Here is a 16444-nt window from a genome sequence, read left to right as displayed (position 1 = left end):
GCCTGTTTAGTCCTGTTACCAATTTTGAACTGCATTTAGCCTACTTTATTCTTTGGCCCTATATCTGTTTCCTCCTCATCCTGCCCATTGCCCAGCCACTGCTAGATGAGTCTGCTGGTACATTGACCTAGACCACTACATTCCCCTTGTACTCTACACAGCCAGAATCTGACCCTGCTGAAAGTAAGGTTCCCCTTCCCGCATGTTATACCACCTTACACAGGGACAAAGAGGAAGGTGCAGATGAAAGTGCAGGTTCCTTCATCAGGTGGGGGGGCATACTCGTTGGCGACGTCACTGGCACAGGGCCCCTCAGAGTACGCAAAAGTGTCGCTGCTGGTGGGAGGCGCCCCCGCCATGCAAACACACCGCCGTACTTTGAGGGGCCCTGTGCCAGTGCCAATGCGAACGAGTGGGCCCTTCCTGCTTGCTCAGGATCACAGCACTTGCAACATTGAAATACTTACTTCTCCCTGCTCCACCGCCGTGACGTAGTCCGCATTTCCTGGGCCCACGAAAAACTTGAGCCAGCCCTACTCCCCCCCACAACTTTTGCCAAATGACCCCCAATTTCCTATGCCCTACTATTATTATAAAGTTAATTAAGATTGACAAGCTTCAGAAACAAGAATGGATGTTTTTGGCATTAAAATGGGCACTGTAGGTGTTTTCCTGGCCTCCACTCACTGCCGACTATGCTTCCCCATTGACTTGCATTGGGTTTCGTGTTTCGGTCGATCCCCGACTTTTAGCGATAATCGGTAGGGTTGAGCGAAACGGGTCGAACATTTTCAGAAGTCGCCGACTTTTGGCAAAGTCGGGTTTCATGAAACCCGACCCGACCCCTGTGTGGGGTCGGCCATGAAGTCGGCGATCTTCTGAATCTGGAATCGGAATTCCGATACCGATTCCCGATATGTTTAAGATATCGGGAATTGGTATCGGAATTCAGATTTAAGTGTAAAATAAAGAATTAAAATAAAAAATATCGCTATACTTACCCTCTGACGGGCCCTGGTACTAACCGGGAACCTTCCTTCCTTAGAATCAGCCTTCCAGGGCCTTGCGGTGACGTCACGGTGACGTCGCGGCTTGTGATTGGTCCGCGGCCGCCCATGTGACCGCTCACATGGGCGGCCGCGGACCAATCACAAGCCGCGACGTCACCGTGACGTCACCAAAGGTCCTAGAAGGGCTGATTCTTAGGAAGAAAGACTGCCGGAAAGAAGCCGAGGGTGAGTATATTCCTATTAGGTATATACTCACCCTCGTACATGCTCTGCTTCTATCCGGCAGCCTTTCTTCCTAAGAATCAGCCCTTCCAGGACCTTCGGTGACGTCACCGAAGGTCCTGGAAGGGTTGATTCTTAGGAAGGATGGCTGCCAGAAAGAAGCAGAGCATGTACGAGGGTGAGTATATACCTAATAGGAATATACTCACCCTCGGCTTCTTTCCGGCAGTCTTTCTTCCTAAGAATCAGCCCTTCTAGGACCTTTGGTGACGTCACGGTGACGTCGCGGCTTGTGATTGGTCCGCGGCCGCCCATGTGAGCGGTCACATGGGCGGCCGCGAACCAATCACAAGCCGCGACGTCACCGTGACGTCACCGCCAGGCCCTGGAAGGCTGATTCTAAAGAAGGAAGGTTCCCTCTTAGTACCAGGGCGCAACAGAGGGTGAGTATAGCGATATTTTTTATTTTAATTCTTTATTTTACACTTAAATATGGATCCCAGGGCCTGAAGGAGAGTTTCCGCTCCTTCAGACCCTGGGAACCATTGGAAACCCAATGCACTGCATTGGGTTTCGAGTTTCGGCCGACCCCGACCCCGACTTTTTTATAGGATCGGCCGATTTCACTCGACCCGACTTTTGAAAAAGTCGGGTTTCGTGAAACCCGACCCGATCCTATAAAAGTAAAGGTCGCTCAACCCTAATAATCGGCCGACTGCACTCGACTCGACTCTGGACAAAGTCGGGTTTCACAAAACCCGACTCGATCTTAAAAAAATGAAAGTCGCTCAACTCTAGCTGTAATTGTTATAAAAAAAAAAAAATACTGCAAATAACAATCTTCCTACAATGATCTCAGGGCAAGTATGGCAGCAATAAAAAGGACTGCTAAACAAAAAAATTGGTAGACAAATAAGCAAGACAGGTAACTGTGCAGAAAGGAGCAACAGGATTTTTGCTTTGAAAGCAGTTGGTTTTGCACAGCACCGTGCACACAGCTATGCAGCTGCTGCACTAAAATACGACCTCCACTGTCCCTGCACAAAAAGGTGGTGTGGGACAGTGAAAATCACTCCAGCACAAGCGGTTTGGGGGTTTATATTTCCTCCCTAACTCTGTCCCTGCTTCTGACTAACTGCAGCAACCTCTCACTATGCTCAGATCGGCAGAAGTAAGATGGCGGTCGGCGTGCACGCCCCTTTATAACCCCTGTGACGCCGCAGACAGCAAGCCAATCATTGCCATGCCCTTGTCTAAGATGGTGGGGACAGAGACCTATGTCATCACGCTGCCCACACTCTGCGTCCTCCTTCATTGGATGAAAAACGGCGGTAACAGCGTCATATGAAACGCGACTTAGGCGCTCTGATCGCCGACCGCATGGCCGATCCCACACTAGGATCGGTTCGGGTTTCATTGCGAGATAAACGTCCGTGTCTCGCATGTGAAAACCAAGCTGTGGCGCCGGCACTCCGGAGCGGAGAGTGCGGCTGCGTAGCAACACATGCAGCCACATGCTCTGCTCCCAAGTGCCGGTGCCAGAGCTTGGTTTTCACTTGCGAGACATGGACGTTTATCCCGCAAGTGGAAAGGAGCCCTTATCCTGAGAAAAGGCAGTTTTCCTGTTCTCAGACCACATGGGGCTTTCCTAGAAAGACAGAATTGGACAAATTTAACACCTCTATGAGGCCTCAAAGGCAAATGCCAAATGGGACCTAGTACAGCCTGACAAATTCTATTTACTATCTATCTGTGAGAACTTGCACCAAGAATTTCAGAGAAAATAATATATTCATTGGTTTAGTGGCCATGGGCCAATCAAAAACAAGCAATTATAATATCAACCTGAGAGGCTGGTCTAGTAATTTGACCTCCAGGTTGACTCTATAAATTAGGCACACATATAGAGTTGTTGATTGAGGGGCAGCCAAGCTGATGGCTTCCATTCCACATTTGAATGCAGAATACAAAGTTAGATATTTCTGTAAGTTTTCTCCCGTTTATTTTTATAACTGTTTTGCATATTTGTTTGTTACTTTTATTACCATATTTTCATACCTTTTTATTGCAATCACTGTACCTTTTCTATTAAAGCATAAAACTTTAATAAGTTGGACCTTGTATGTTCTAAAGAATCCATAACCTTAAAGTGTGTGAGCTTTATGATTGGCAGCAGGGCCGGACTGGCCATTTGGCAATTCTGGCAAATGCCAGTAGGACCTGTCTGGTCATGGGCTGCCTTGTCTGCTACGTTGTTAACAGAATCGGTGTTCTCAAGATACCCATACTGTCAAGAGTTGTGTAGGAGCACAAGTTGCTGACTCCATCACTTACCCCAGCAGGCCATGGGTATCATTAGAAATATTAGTCTTGTAGTAAATCTTGCTTTCCTTCATCCAGGGTAATATTAGTAATTCGGGACTCATCGCCTGTGTGTTCGGTGAGTGGTGGCAGCATATATGAGCGGGGTGTGTGGCCTGGGTCAGGGTGTGATTTATGCTCCCATTAAAGCATAGGACAGAGGTTGAATGCTGGACTGAGAGAGGGGAGACAGATTAACCCTTGCAGGTGCAACCCCAAGTCGCGTGCTGAGAAGTGGGTACGTGACAAATTGGTGACAGAGCTGTGGGATAGAATTATTTCTATTAGAGCATTAGTGCATGGTTTAAGCAATTATTCCCTGTACTAAAGAATTGGTATCCTTGCGAGGAGTGCACCAGTTCTGCAAGGTTCAACTCAGTGCTTACTTAAACATACTTGCAAACAGTTTCCCTTCCCCGTTTTTCTTTTCTATCTTTTATTTGGCAAAGGCTGTTCATCGATATGGCAACCCAGTACAAGAAGCAGAGTACAGAGGCTCTGACCGACCTTTGTGAGCAGAGAGGAATAAAGACGGCCGACAAATCCAAGGAACTGCTGATACGCACCTTGGTCGAGCAGGACATAGAGCAAAGTACTGGAACATCTGGGCAAGGAGAGAGTCCACCTCAGAGAGACCGAGCAATGCCAACTCTTACACGGGAGATTCTTGATGGAAGTGCCAGCAATGCCAGTGCTGAGGAGCCTATGGACTTTACTTTACAAATGGACTTACAAAAGTTGGGAACTAGTGATCCCAGTCTGCGCATGTAGCGTATTCTACAGTATCGACAAGCTGCAGAATGCTGGGACCGGGAGGAGAGAGAGGCTACAGAATGTTGGGAGGAGAGAGAGGCTGCAGAATGCTGGGAGGAGAGAGCTTTCAAGCTTCAGATGGCTCAAATAGAGAGGGGTATCAGTCCTCAGCTAACCCCCTCTGAGGACATAAATTCAAAGAGACCACATCTGGAAAACTTCCCTGTCATGGAGAAGGATATGGACTTAGATACTTTCCTTCGGGGGTTTGAAAAAACCTGCAGGCAACACCATCTACCCCGTGAGCAGTGGGCACAGTATCTAACCCCAGGGTTGAGAGGCAAAGCCCTGGAAGTTTTTGCTGGCCTCCCACCAGAGCTAGATGGGAACTATGAGGCCATAAAAGAGGCCATGATCAGGAAATGCAACTTAACCCCAGAAGTGTATCGGGGAAAGTTCCGGAACCTACAACGTGGATCAACTGACAGCTATGCAGATGTCAGCACCTTGAGGACCACGCTCCACCAATGGATCAGGGGACTTTCTGTTAACAGTTTTGAGGACTTAACGGATCTTATGGTCGACGATCAATTTCTTCACATGTGCCCCATGGATGTACGACAATTTGTGTGTGATCGGGAGCCACAAACTGAGTATCAGGCTGCAAAGATTGCGGACTGCTATGTGGTTAACAGGATGCCTGAGGTGTGGAAGTCATCGGGATTCAGCTGGAAGGGACGTAAGACAAACTGGGACCCTTCTCCCTCTGCCGGCCAATCACTAGTGCTGTCCAAGCCCACCTCCTATGGGATCCCAGGGACTAGACATTCATTAGGTGATGCAAGCCGATGCTTCTTCTGCAACAAAGTGGGACATGTTAGCGCTGTCTGCCCTGATAGGGAGAAATGCCCAACTACAACCACAAAGCCGTCTGTGTCCCCACCTTCAAACCTGGGGAGCATGGTGTGCCACTATGTTCCTCCTTTGCAAGTAAATGCTACAGAGAAGTTGGATGCAAGTGACCCACCTAAGATCCCATGCGAGGAGGGAAAATGTACCAATGCACAGGACTGTACATATGTGGCAGCTGTGACCCGGAGTCATGCTGCTGCTCAGATTCAACCCCAGAGATTAGAGGATGAGTCTCAGACAGAACTGACAGAACAGGAGGCCCATACTGTGGCCCCAAAGCCTCCTCACATGGCAGACCCACCAAGATCCCTGAAAACCGACACTGAAGACTCAGCTTCAGACCAGGGCCTGGCAGTCACACTAGGCCAGGGGCTGCAGACTAACAGTCAGAGCTTCCAGGAGGCCCTGCAGACAGATGTTAGTCTGGAGAAGCTCAGATGACTTGCAGACCGATCCCCTACTGCTTGTGACAAAGAGAGACTATACTGGGACCAGGGTATACTGTATAAGGAGACACTCCCCGTCGTGGATACTACAGAACCTTGGGACTGTGAAAAGCTGCTGGTCGTTCATTATCTATTTAGGGAACAATTATTGAGAATTGCTCATAAAATTCCTCTGGCTGGACACCTTAGAATACAAAAGACTAAAGCTCGCCTGACACACAACTTCTATTGGCCCAAGATGGGGACAGATTTTGCCAATTACTGTCGATCCTGCATAGTTTTTCAGAGTGTTGGAAAGTCCGGGAATATACAGAAATCTCCATTGATACCACTGCCTGTGATCGATGAGCCTTTTTAGCAAGTGGCTGTGGATATCATAGGGCCAATTGCAGTCCCTAGTAGCTCTAGCAAAAAGTACATCCTTACAGTGGTGGACTATTCTACACGATACCCGGAAGCTGTGTCACTGTCCTCCATCTGAGCAGACAAAGTGGCGGATGCTTTACTGACTGTTTTCTCTTGTGTGGGGTTCCCCAGGGAAAAGATAACTGATCAGGGAGCCCAAGTCATGTCCAGTCTCATGGAAAGCATCTGTGAGAAAATACAAGTACATAATTTTGTGGCAAGCGCCTATAATCCCCAAACCAATGGACTCTGTGAGCATTTTAACGGAACATTAAAACAAATGCTGTAAATGCTGGTGGAGACTGAGGGGAGAGACTGGGAGTGGTACCTCCCCCATCTGTTGTATGCCTACAGAGAGGTACCCCAGGCGCCTACAGCATTCTCCCCCTATGAACTGGTTTATGAGAGGAGGGTCAGGGGGCCACTTGATTTGATTAAGGACTGTTGGGAGGATGACCCCAAAACTACGGGAGTCTCAGTGGTTGAGTATGTACTGCGGCTCAGAGAAAGAATGCAAAAACTGAGCAACCTGGCCCATGAGAATGTGACCAAGGCCCAAATCAACCAGAAGGTCTGGTACGACTGTAATGCCAGACTAAGGGCCTATGAGGAGGGGCAGTATGTTTGGGTGTTGGTCCCTATGTTACAGAATAAATTACAGGCCACATGGGAGGGACCATACCCTGTACACAAGCGGCTAAATGATGTTAATTATGTGGTGACCCTAGATGAGCATGCACAGCATCAGAAAGTAATCCATGTAAATATGCTGAAGGCTCATCATGACAGGGAGACCTGTGTCTTACCTGTCTGTAGCCTGCCTGAAGAGGGGGAGACTGATCTGTTAGTAGATGTGGGGGCTGGGACTCAGCACATGGAGTCCCTGGAGTCAGCAGAGTTTAACCTTGAGCTATCCCACAGTCAGAGATCTGAGCTGATGGAGGTGCTCAGTGAGTTCACCGAAGTCTTCACAGGGGAGCCTGGGAGGATGCACTTAGCAACTCACCATGTGGACACTGGTACTAATCCCCCAGTATGGCAGTCTGCATACTGGGTTTCAGCAGAGGTGAAGGCACACATGAGGTAACAGGTAGAGGAGATGCTGAACCTCAAGGTAATACAAAAATCCCAGAGTGCCTGGACTTCGCCTGTGGTTCTTGTCCCAAAAAAAGGACCATACAACCCAGTTCTGTGCAGAATACTGGAAACTAAATCTACTGACTACATGTGAGATCTACCCCATGCCGAGGATAGATGAGCTATTAGAGCAGCTAGCTAAAGCATTGTACCTCACCATCATGGACCTAAGTAGGGCATATTGGCAGATACCCCTGACCAGAGAAGATCAGGAGAGGTCTGCCTTTATAATGCCATTCGGGTTGTTTGAGTTTCTGGTGATGCCATTTGGTATGAAGAATGCCCCTGCCAACTTCCAGAGGTTGGTCAATCACTTATTGAAAGGATGTGATGGTTTTGCTGTTGCTTATCTCGATGATATAGCCATTTTCAGTAATTCTGGGGAGGAACACCTCATACATCTTCCACAGGTGTTGCAAAGGCTTAAAACTGCAGGTCTTACTGTTAAGCCTGGGAAGTGCAAGGTAGCCATGCGAGAAGTACAATACCTTGGACACCGGGTGGGGGGAGGACTGTTAAAACCTGAGCCAGGGAAGGTAGAAGCCATTACAGTCTGGTCCACCCCACAAACCAAAAAGCAGGTACTGTCCTTTCTGGGTACGGCTGGCTACTATAGGAGGTTTGTACCAAACTACAGTGCTCTGGCCAAACCGTTAACTGATCTGACCAGGAGGAAGCTTCCCAAAATTGTCTCCTGGAGTCCTCAGTGTGAGGAATCATTTTCTGCCCTAAAGTCAGAATTGGTTAGTTCACCCGTCCTTCAGGCCCCAGATTTCACTCGCAGGTTTGTAATGCAGACAGATGACAGCACCTATGGGGTAGGTGCGGTTCTCAGCCAGGTAAACCAGCAAGATGAGGAGCACTCAATTCTTTACCTAAGCAGGAAACTCCTGCCCAGAGAAGTGGCTTATGCCACCATTGAGAAGGAATGTTTGGCAATTGTGTGGGCTCTGCAGAAGCTGCAATCATAACCCATGGAATTGGCACAACAGAGAAGTTGGGGACAACTGGAAATTGCTTATATGGGAGTCTGGTATTACAGCAATATGATTTTACAATTCAGCATAAGAAAGGAATCGATCATGGCAATGCCGATGGCCTATCTCGCTAAGGTGGGGCATAACTAAATATGCGCTCAGGAGCTGACCTGTAAGTCAACCCCCATGCACGATCATAAGGAGGGCGGTGTAGTGAAATATGTATAGGTATATATGTGTAACTAGCAGTAATTTAACATCTGTCCTGAAGGCTGCAGGTCTCACCAAGGTGATAATATGTGTTATCCTGAAAAAAGGCAGTTTTCCTGTTCTCAGACCTCAGGGGGCCTTCCTGGAAAAACATAATTGGAAACATTTAACACCTCTATGAGGCCTCAAAGGCAGATGTCAAATGAGACCTAGTACAGTCTGACAAATTGTATTTACTATCTATCTGTGAGAACTTACACCAAGAATTTCAGAGAAATTAATATATTCATTGGTGGAGTGGCCATGGGTCAATCAAAAACAAGCTATTATAATATCAACCTGAGAGGCGGGTCTAGAAATTTGACCTCCAGGTTGACTCTATAAATTAGTCCTGCACACATATGCTGATATGTTCCATTCCATATTCGTCCCCCCCTCAGGGAGCAGAAAGCAGACTACAAAGTTAGATATTTCTGTAAGTTTTCTCCAGTTTCTTTTTATAACTGTTTTGCATATTTGTATGTTACTTATATTCTCATATTTTTGTACCCTTTTTATTGTAAGCACTGTACCTTTTCTATTAAAGCATAAAACTTTAATACGTTGAAACTTGCATGTTCTAAAGAGTCCATAGCCTTAAAGTGTGTGAGCCTTATGATTGGCAGACAGTAGTAGTAATATTTCTGGGAGTCATCGTCCGTGTCTTCGGTGAGTGGTGGCAGCATGTATGAGCGGGGTGTGTGGCGTGGGTCGGGGTGTGATTCATGCTCCCATTACAGCATAGGACAGAGGTTGAATGCTGGACTGAGCGAGGGGAGATAGATTAACCCCTTCCCGACCTGTGACGCCATGTAGGCGTCATGAAAGTCGGTGCCAATCCGACCTGTGACGCCTATGTGGTGTCATGGAGGGATCGCGTCCCTGCAGATTGGGTGAAAAATTTAACTCCAATTTCACCCGATCTGTAGGGACAGGGGGAGTGGTACTTTTCCCCCATGGCTATGATCGCTCTGATTGGCTGTTGAAAGTGAAACAGCTCTAACTAGCATAGCCAGCTCCTCACCTTTATAAAACTTAACCTTTAATATATATAATAAAAAAAGACAAATGGCAAACAAACAAAATAAAGTGCTCATAAATACGAGTGCATGTAATTCTCTTGGGAAGAGAATACACACTACCCAGGGAGGCTATATTTATCATGGGCATCACAAAGTAGGTTTATACTTGGGTACTGCCCTTGTCAGGGTGGGAGTCTCTTTGCAGAGGGCACGACAGGGAAAATCAGACCCCGAGAATTCCCCCCCTCCCCCCTTTTTCTCTCTTCATCTCGGTCTCACCCATCCAGGTCCAGCATGAAACCTTGGAAAATCAGGAAATAATAACTTGGTGAGATTGTATCATTTTATTACGTGCATTGGTATTTATGAGCACTTTATTTTGTTTGTTTGCCGTTTGTCTTTTATTATTATATATATTGAAGGGTAGGTTTTATAAAGGTGAGGAGCTGGCTATGCTAGTTAGTGTATATTTATACTAGTCAGCTTGGTCTAGAGTAGATTGCTCAGATTTGTTTTGCTGAGTAAATGAAAGTGAAACAGCCAATCAGAGCGATTTGTAATATTTCACCTATGAAAAGTGGTGAACTATTACAATCCAGCCATGGCCGATGCTGCAATATCATCGGCCATGGCAGGAAACCCTGATCTGCCCCCGCCACCGATCTCCTCCCCAGTCCTCCGTCCTGTGCTCCGCTCCCCTCTGTCCTCCTGTCCGCTTCCCCATCCTTCTGTCCGCTCCCCCGTGCTCCGATCCCACCCCCATGCTCTGATCCCCCCATGCTCCGATCCCCCCTTATACTTACCGAGCCTCCCGGTGTCCGTCCATCTTCTCCATGGGTGCCGCCATCTTCCAAAATGGTGGGCGCATGCGCAGTGCGCCCGCCGAATCTGCCAGCCAACAGATTCATTCCAGGTACATTTTGATCACTGTGATAAAACCTATCACAGTGATCAAAATAAAAAAATAGTAAATGAACCCCCCCTTTATCACCCCCATAGGTAGGGACAATAATAAAATAAATAAATTATATTTACTTTTATTTTTCCACTAGGGTTAGGGTTAGAACTAGGGTTAGGGTTAGGGCTAGGGTTAGGGCTAGGGTTAGGGCTGTTATGGAAATTTGGTTTGGATAAATCTATCCCTGTGTGTGCTGAGGCCGTTCCCAATAAGACTGAGTATTTTGAGCGCTCATCAAGAATGGACTGTACACCTTTGTGACAGAAAAACATTCCACCAATACTGATGATTTATTGTACATACATGGTTTTATAATTGCATATAGAAAGGAGGTGGTTAGGGGGGGTTAGTTAATTACCATATTGTCTAGCTCCTCTGTTATTGGTTATCTAAATATGTATGGAATATTGTGATTAATGCACATATGAATGCTGATTAAGCAACTAAGATGTAGCTTTCACATTTATCCTGCTATTCAGCAGGATTCTTAGACATTAGTTCAAGACATCTGGCCTAAGTTCCGGTTTTTGGGTGTCTGGAAAGTACCTAGTAACCATCTGGCCTAGCTCATGTGGTTAAGTTGAGCAATTGATTATAAACTAGCTGAGTGTATAGATATATTTGCGTTTATATGAGTATATATGATTATTAAGGAGTATACATGCAAGTGAGATCTACATTATATATATATGTTTTCATCACAATCCCCCCTTAGATATCACTTGCCCTAATCCTAGCCTCCTGTCCCAAAGCGCTGCAACTGTTTTGTGCTGCCGGTGAACTGACGTATGCCTAGCACACACGCCCTATTCCATACAGAGTTTTCGCAAATGGGCGGTCAGGAGATCTGTCCCTAATGGGGGTTCGTTGCAATCAGTCTCTTAGTCAACGGCATGTGTAGTCAGCGGTGTGTATTCTTTATCAGGTAGGTCATCTATTCGGTCAGGCAGGGCATCCACAATATCATTCTGGCTTGGGTGTCATCCTCTGGTAGGGGAGCTTTCTTGCAATGCGATGAGTGGATCCAAGTGGGTCTTCCCTCCAGTTTCAGAGGTTGGTGTCATCAGCAGCACTTGGAAAGGACCATCAAATCTGGGATCGAGTGGTGTTCTCCTTACAAACTTTTTCACCAACACCCAGTCTCCTGGCTTCAAGTAGTGCATACCGGATACTGAATCTAGATCTGGCAATGAAGAAAAAACTCGAGAATGGATGTTAGCAAGTTTCTTGGTGCGTTCAATTACATAAGCAGACAAAGTATCATATTGCATAGTCAGCTGCTGAAGGAAGAATGCCCTTAACCTGGGACTAGACCCAAACAAAATTTCATATGGTGACAGCTTTTCTGGGTCTCGGGGAGTGTGCCTAAGGGTACTGTCACACAGTGACATTTTCATCGCTACGACGGCACGATTCGTGACGTTCTAGCGATATCGTTACGATATCGTTGTGTCTGACACGCTACTGCGATCCGGAATCCCGCTGAGAATCGTACGTCGTAGCAGATCGTTTGAAACTTTCTTTCGTCGTCTAGTGTCCCGCTGTGGCGGCATGATTGCATCGTGTGACACAGGTTGTATACGATGTGCGCACAGTAACCAACGGCTTCTACATCGCAAATACGTCACGAAATTATCGCTCCAGCACCATGAATTGCACAGTGTGACCGCAGTATACGACGCTGGAACGATTCTCGTGCGACGCTGCAACGTCACAGATCGTGCCGTCGTAGCGATGAAAATTTCACTGTGTGACAGTACCCTAACACTAAATAGTGTGATTGGGATTGTCTCCTGCCATGGTTTGTTTGTCTCTTGGGCAACTTTCAACATCCTGTTCTTAAGTGTGCCATTCAGTCTTTCCACTTTCTTGCTACTCTGGGGATTGTAAGGAGTTTGTAGGCCTAAGTCTGACCCTACTGCTGATCAGATCTCTCATGTGAGATTTGCTGTGAATGCGGGTCCCTGGTCACTCTCTATCACTTCTGGGACCCATATCTGCATACTATCTCTGAGAGTAGCTTCTTTGCAGTAGTCTTTGCTGACTGGTTCCTCACTGGGAAAACTTCTGGCCATCCTGAGAACACGTCCACGACCACAAGGGAATATTCGAATCCCCCACTTGGCGGCGTCTGGATGTGGTGTGGCAAGATGATGTGTGGGAACTTTCTCCATTCTTACAGGGTTGCATTTGCTGCAGGTCAAACAGCTGCTAGTGAACTTGGCTGTTAGGGTGGAGATCCCTGGAGTGAACCAGTAAGCACCAATCAGATCATTCATCTGTGTCTTTGATCTGTGTGTGGGCTCATGTGCCCACTGGACCACCATAGGGTACATCCTTCTGGGTAAACAGGTAGTCCTTTGCGTATACCCTTCCCTCTTCATGTGTTGCTCCCTCTTGCATCCAGCATTGCTTTTTGTCCTTTTGGGGCTTGCTCTTGCAGCTTTTTGAGCAGATCCCAGGACATCATCTGGTCAGGGTTCTTGTCTTCAGTTGTCATGTAGTAGCCGTCCGGCTCTACGACCTCTCCCACTTATCCATATTGCCTTCCTTTGGCTGCCATATCCACCATGTTATTGCCTTGTGCCTCTACTGTGTTCAATTTTTCATGTGCTTTGACTTTTAGCACTGCCACCATTTTTGGAAGTTGGAGTGCGTCCAGCAGGTCCTTGATGGCTCCATGATGCTTCACAGTTGTTCCGCTTGCTGTGATGGAAGTCCCTTGCAGCCCAGATGGGTCCAAAGTCGTGTGCTATGCCATGCGAGTACCTTGAATTGGTATATATGTCCGCAGTCTTGTCTTCTGCCATCTGGTAGGCCTTTGTCAGCGCTATCAGTTTTGCTTCCTGGGCTGACAGATTAGGCAGCAGACTTCTGGACCATAGGATCTCTTGATTGCTGGTCATTGCACATCCCGTGTGGAATCTTCCTTCATCATCTGGAAATCTGGAGCCATCCACATAGAGGATCAACTCTGGGTTGGTCAGTGGCTCTTCTGCCACCTTGGGTTGTCCTGCTGTTTCCTGTTGCATGATGCTGAAGCAATCATGGTCATCCGTCCGGAGCACATCCAGATCCCTGCGGAAGATATCATGCAGATTTTGATCAGAATTTTGATTTGAGGGTCCATATCTGTATCCCCCCTTGGGAGTGGGAGTAGAGTGTACGGGTTGAGGACTGTGCATCTAGAGATGGTGACATTGTCAGGCAGGAGTAGAGAGCACTGGAGGTGAAGATGCCTTGCAGTGCTTCTCCGCCAGGTAGAGTAGGAGAGACAAGGAATGGACTTTACACGTGTCAAAGTCAACTACACAAAGGAGTAGATCATCCACATATTGTAGCAGGGTTACTTCTGCATGTTCTGTGACCCTGTTGGTGAGGACTGTGGACATTGCTTTAGTGAACTGTGAAGGGCTGTTCTGGGCCCGCTGTGGCATCACTGTCCATGTGTGCTGTGCCCCCTGGTGTGTTAAGGCAAACAGGAACTGGTCTTCCGGATGAAGTGGAACACTGAAGAAAACATTAGCCAGGTCGGTCACTGTGAACACTTTTGCTGTGACCGGCACATTTGAGAGCAGAGTGTGCAGATTCGGCACAATTGGAGTTTCAAACACTGTGGCGTCATTCACAGCTCTCAGGTCTTGTGCCATTCTGAACTTGGATGGCTCTCCTTTTACATTCTTTTTCTTGACCAGGAAAAGCGGAGTATTGCAAGGTGATGTGCAGGGAACAATGATTCCTATTTCCAGGTAGACCTTCAGTTGGTCAGAGGCAGCTTGACTCTAGGCGACGTACAGGGTATACTGGGCCTTACGAGGGTACGGGGTACCTGGCTTGAGTGACACCCGTACTGGGGAAGCTTGAGGTTTTCCCACATCCTGGGGTCCCTTAGCCCATAGACTTTCTGGTACTACGTCCAGTACCTCCTTGGGTAGGCCTCTGTCGGTTGTTTGAGGTTCTTGTATGGCCACCAGCATGATTCTTCTTGGGTCAGGGATAAAGAAAGTGTCACGGTCCCATCTTCCTGGAACACTGTGGTTGCCTTCAGCTTCTGCAGTAGGTCCGCTCCCAGCAGGTTGAGTGGCAGGTCCCTGACACCACAAACTGGGACAGGATAGAGTGTCCTGGCTGAGTGCACACGCCCAGAGGCTTTGTAGGCTGGGAATGTCTGACTTGACCATCAATGCCCATGCAACACACAGAGGATTATGATAGGCAAGTGGGATCGGGGAGTTCCACAGGTCTCATCACACTTCTGGCTGCACCGGTGTGCAGAAGAAAAGATCTGACAATGCCATCCACCTTCAGGGTAATTTGAGGTATTGGTCCTGCAGATGGGGTTTTACTTGTCAGGAGCGTAGTGTCTTGCGGACCTGGCTTGCTTGCCTCTGTCCTATGAACGGGGTACTTCACTGCTTTCTGTACTTCTTCCTTGACCTGTTTCTCTGGACCAACTCTTGGGTTGCATGGGTGCTCTGCACTGATTCCGCAAAATGGCCAAACTTGCCACAGTTGTAACACTTGACACTTCTTCTGTCTTTGTAGGGTGGTTGCGCTTCCAGGTCAGTGGTCACCGTGAGAGGGGCTGTCTTCTGCACTCCTGGTTGGGACTCAATCCCTTTGGCTACTGTGGACAATGGCATGATGGGTACTGTAGTGGCAGCGGGGTCCGGCCTGCTGATTGAAGCTGTGGTGGTAAGATGGGGCCTGCAGGTGCGTCCGTGGCGAGGCCCGGGGGTGTCATGAGTCTGGCGGCTGCATCCAACCCAAAATCTTGGGGCATTACAGGGGCTGCAGCTGCATCTGTCACCCACTTCTTCCTCCTGGTTTGACATAGCTTCTCCCCTTTGCTAACCTTATTGAGGTCGGTGTCTCCTCTCCGGACTCTGCAGCGGTTCTTCTGGTGTGTCGCTTGGCACTTTGCAGCATCTTCACTTCGGGCTCCCCTTCTGGCATTCTCAGCAGCTTGGCACCCGTTTCCTTCTTCGTGCTCTTTGTGGCGCTATAATGGCGGCAGTTTTGGCGACAATTGGCAATAAATAGTTTCTTAGGCGCACATGACCCGTGGGTCAGTCCACTGCTATTGACCTGTACTTGGGCCTAGCCACTATCAGTGGTTTCCTGACTGGCTCTCTTAGTCCATGCACAAAGGCCTGTGCCAACATCTGCCTGTGTATCTGGTCATAAATGGTGAAGCCCAAGTCTTGGAAAACTTGCATTACTCTGCCATTAAACTTCTTTACTAGGGTAGAGCGAAACGGATCGGACAAATTGAAAAATCGCCGACTTTCAGCAAAGTCGGGTTTCGAGAAACCTGACCCGATCCCACTGTGGGATCGGCCATGAGGTCGGCGATCTTCACGCCAAAGTCGCATTTCGTATGACGCTTTCACTGCCATTTCTCAGCCAATGAAGGAGGATGCAGAGTATGGGCAGCGTGATGACATAGGTCTCAGTCCCCACCATCTTAGAGAAGGGCATGACAGTGATTGGCTTGTTTTCTGCAGCATCACAGGGGCTATAAAGGGGCGTGCACGCCGGCCGCCATCTTACTTCTGACGATCTGAGCATAGGGAGAGGTTGCTTCAGCTTTGTCAGAAGCAGGGATATTGTTAGGGAGGAAGATTAACCCCCAAACCACTTGTGCTGTAGCGATTTCCACTATCCAACACCACCTTTTCTTTGCAGGGACAGTGGAGGCTAGATTTTTGTGCTTCAGCTCTGTAGCTTATAAGGCTCCCTGATAGCTGCATTGCTGTTTGTACGCTGCTGTGCAAACCAACTGCTTTTTTAAAAGCAAAAATCCTGTTGCTCCTTTCTGCACAGTTCTATTGTTTATTTGTCCACACTGTTGTGTGCAGCAGTCCTTTTTATTGCTGCCATACTTGTCTTGAGATCATTGTAGGGAGATTGTTGTTGTAGTACGGTCCATTTTTTTTTATATATCTGCCTGCCACATTCTGCCACTTACGTTGTGTAGTGTAATACAGTA

At 47.8% G+C, this 16444-nt stretch overlaps 1 pseudogene; it reads left to right on the top strand.

The window, feature by feature from the left end:
- The first annotated feature begins 4055 nt into the window (after nt 1-4055).
- LOC143767877 (uncharacterized) lies at nt 4056-14188 on the top strand (annotated as a pseudogene).
- Nucleotides 14189-16444: the final 2256 nt, after the last annotated feature.

Source organism: Ranitomeya variabilis, chromosome 4 (assembly GCF_051348905.1).
Source record: "Ranitomeya variabilis isolate aRanVar5 chromosome 4, aRanVar5.hap1, whole genome shotgun sequence".
Classification (NCBI taxonomy): domain Eukaryota; kingdom Metazoa; phylum Chordata; class Amphibia; order Anura; family Dendrobatidae; genus Ranitomeya; species Ranitomeya variabilis.
Note: the sequence above shows the minus strand (reverse complement) of the source record. Positions and strands in the feature narration are given on the sequence as shown.